General features: G+C 43.3%; 1 pseudogene; it reads left to right on the top strand.

Moving 5' to 3' along the window:
- Positions 1–673: 673 nt before the first annotated feature.
- On the top strand, positions 674–2,108 carry LOC136526075 (uncharacterized; annotated as a pseudogene).
- Positions 2,109–3,921: the final 1,813 nt, after the last annotated feature.

The following is a 3,921-nucleotide window of genomic DNA, read 5'->3' on the forward strand; positions in this document are numbered from 1 at the left end:
CTCTGGATCACGTTGGACGGTAGGTGTTCCAACCACGCTCGCGCCGAATCAACTAAGAACAGTGGTAGGCAAGCAGATAGTCTTCGAGCCAAAGTCCGGGGTTTGTCTCCCCATAGTACTTTGGGATATTGGTAGGTGGTCGATACCTTGGCGGGAAAGCAACATTGAGGATGTGCTGGCCGAAGGCCTGAGGGCCTGGTAGGCTAGGGCTTAGGCTCCAGTCCTCGCTGCTGTTGTAGCGTCTGCCGCGACAAGGATGATAGCCATGGCGGGCTCCTTCTCTTGGGTCACCATAGGTGTGTCTGTGAGCGTCGAGGGTGCTACGTGCATCGCGGTTGTGGCTGAGACGCTGATGCACTAGGACCGCAGCGTGCTGCCTACCGCCCAATGGTGTCTGGTGGACTGACGCGTCCCTGGTAGGGCGCGCTGAGGTTGTGCCCTAACTGGCATTGAGCTCGAGTTATCGAGACAGCGAGCTCTCAGCCTGCTACGCCGCTGCACGCTCGAGTAGTGTGGAATATTTATGGTAGCTTATTCAATTCATGCTATGTGTGAAAATTTCATGTCCATTCGATGCTAGATGCACAAATATTTTCATGCTATGTATTTATTGTACATGCTGTTAAATGATGCTTACATAAAAATAAATATTCAATAAATCAGAATTAGCTTGATGTGTTCTCCAAACAATGGTGATGAGGCGAGTGCCCAACCAAACAATGGTGATGAGGTGGGTGCCCAAGGATCAGACTCACAATATAGCACCACCAGTGGATCATGGCGTTCGCCATTCGATCCGTGCCCTAGCATAGATAGGGCAGCTCATCGTGCCAAAACCCAAGACCCTACTTACAATCCAATAGATGAGGAGGTACAATTTAATATTTTCAATTAAGGGCTACGAGGGATTGTTATTCATATCCATACCTATGTACCGAATATATATATATATATATATATATATATATATATATATATATATATATATATATATATATATATATATATATATATATATATATTCGTAGATAACTTCTCAATTGCAGAACCAAACAGAGGAAGATGCATCGGATTCCACACCAGAGGCAACTGAGACAACCACCGAAGATAGGAAGCGAAAACATGGGGAACGGGGCATAAACAAGTGTCCGGATCATACATATTCTGTTATAGAAGTAAGCCCAAAAGGAGAGCCCGTACAACCTATATAGGTGGCAGCTAAGTATCGAAATGCCATCGGTCTCCTTATTAGGGACAATCTTGACATCACAATCTCTAATTGGAAACTAGTGCCAAAGAAAAAAAAGAACTTGTGGAAAAAGTTAAGAACAAGGTATATTTTCGCAACCAAGTCACGAGCTATCACAAAGGAGTACACAATGAGGTAGTGTGCAATCTAGTTTCATAACTAGAGGTCTGAACTAAATACCAAGTTCATGAAGAATGGGTTGGACGTAATGAAGAAGTCCCCAAGAATTATAGTAGCTAAGTGGAAGACCTTTGTTGAGCAGAAGACATAAGAAGTGTTCTTATCTATGAGTCAAGTCAATGCTGAACTTGCAAAGAAGAACATATACCACCACCACCTTGGAACTGGTGGTTACCAGCGTGTGATTCCCATATGGAGGGCAGAAGAAGCTGCAAGGAAGGCGGCAAGGCTACCAGTGTTGTTGGAGGATGTACCCAAAAGGGCTGGAGACTGGCTTCATGTGCAGAAACCACAAGAAAGTGAGGATGGTTTGTCATGGCCAGATCCAATGACCGATGAAGCTGCCAAGAACATTTTGGCCATGGTAGCTAAGCAGAAGGAAGGATCACTCAAGCCATCAAGAGAGAGGGACACCCTTAGTGTGGGTCTAGGTAACCCAGAGCACCCCAATCATGTGCGAGGCATCTTATCCCATTTGGACTGGAACAAAGGATTTCCTGAGCGTGTTGAGATGTATAGAAAATGCGACCGCTACAAGGAAGCTATGAGAGATTATTTTAAGGAGGAGGCTAAGAAAGAAATGAAACAAATGTTGGTTGAAATCATGGCCAATCCTGATTCTAAGATAAGGCAACAATTGGCTAGTGTAATGTCAAGTCAACAAGTGCCAACAATATAGCCACCATAGATGATCACACAGACGCACAGATGCAGATGGTAATCATGCAACCCTCGGATTCTCCAATAGTTCCAAGCAGTATCAGATCTACAGCAAATAGGGAGCACTATGCAGTTGATGACATTGTCACACCGACAGCTTGCTCCCTAGTTATATCATACTGTATCAGCAATATCCGTACAATAGAAGTTGCCACTGGTATGGTGATCCTAGGCCCCGACTATCACAACAAGAAAATGCCTGAGGAGTATTGCAGGGTAGAAGTGTTGACAGTCATCGAATGACATAGGGATGACTTCCTAGACATCCCCACTCCTAACGATGTTGAGAAACTCGATCAAGCTATCAATGAGTTCATCTTATGGCTTCAACAGGACATTAGGTTGAATGATCCTATTCTATCGATACCATTTTTCAAAGTGGACGATGAAGGAGGGTTCTCACATGCAGCCTCGCCATCTCATCATACCCCACCATCTCGTGACGCACCACCATCACTAGAACCTAAACCACCACCATCATTTAGCCTCCACACCAACTTGGAGCCTCTACTTAACCCACCAGCATCGACATCCATGAACCCACCATCATCCCTGAGCAAGAAAGATGTCTCATCGGAACCTAAAGGCCATGTAGCTAAAGGAAAATTTAGTCTGTGCCAAAAATGGTTACACCCTTAGATAAGGATGAGACATCACTAGGGGCCATGAAGAAGTGGATGGCTGAATTGGCAAGGAAACCAAACACATGTTCTAGTCATCAGAAAGCTGCCAAGCCCCCCTCCAACAAGATCACCATACAAAAGCCTATGAGAGAGGATTACAATAATGTCCCCACCGATAAATATGTTCCAAGCAGGCCTCTACTCCAGTGGTGTGAACTCCATGGTGTTTCATGTGTGATGAAGAGGTTGCATGACTAGTATATGAGAGCATCTTAGGTTGAGATCAATGCCTTCTCTGTAGCTGTACCACCACTAGCTTTTATGGGTGGCAATTGCAAGATTATTATTGACTTCGAGGACATTTGGGTGATGTTTCACCTCAGAAAACTCAACATCCAGTGTAACACCCCTAGTGTTAAGCATTGCATTTGGCATTTGCATTTCATGAGCATATGAAATTTCATTTCATTCTTTATACATTATCACATGTGATGTTGATTATATATATATGCATGTGCTTGTAATCATGTATGACCAATGTATGAAATGGTTGTGAGGTGATGAAAACACCTTAGATGGATCTAGGATGGTAAATGGAACAATTTTTGTATTCATGACTTAAGCCAATTTTGCTTCTAAGTGTTGGTTTCATTTGAAATGCCATTTTCATGATACTAGTTTGACTAAAGTTGAACAGTAGTTTAGAGAGCTTGCATGGTTGTGTGACCTAAATAAAAGTTGTAGTGTACATCAAGGGTAACAAAATTTATTTAAGGGTCAAGAGCTAAATCAGTGCCTAACATGGCCAAATAGAGCTCACAATTTTCAACTTAATGTTGTTTGTAACTTAAAAAATTTGGCTTTCCTAAACCGGATTAAAGTTTCAGAGTACCCCACTTTGGAGCACTGTAGTTTGAAAACTAGCTCAAATTAGGCCATGATCATTATAGCAAAGTTGTAGTACTCACGTAGCTCTACACTTTGTATTCTTGAAGTATTCAAAAATTTTCCACAGATTAGGAGATAGAGGAGAGCAAAGATGGCGGTTTTAGTCGACTAAATCAACTTCACCAATTCAAATCAGCTGGCTGTCGTGGCCGATCGCGCCTAGGCCACACGCGCCACGTGGCGGCCGCACACCGGTGTTGG

Source organism: Miscanthus floridulus, chromosome 19 (assembly GCF_019320115.1).
Source record: "Miscanthus floridulus cultivar M001 chromosome 19, ASM1932011v1, whole genome shotgun sequence".
Taxonomy (NCBI): domain Eukaryota; kingdom Viridiplantae; phylum Streptophyta; class Magnoliopsida; order Poales; family Poaceae; genus Miscanthus; species Miscanthus floridulus.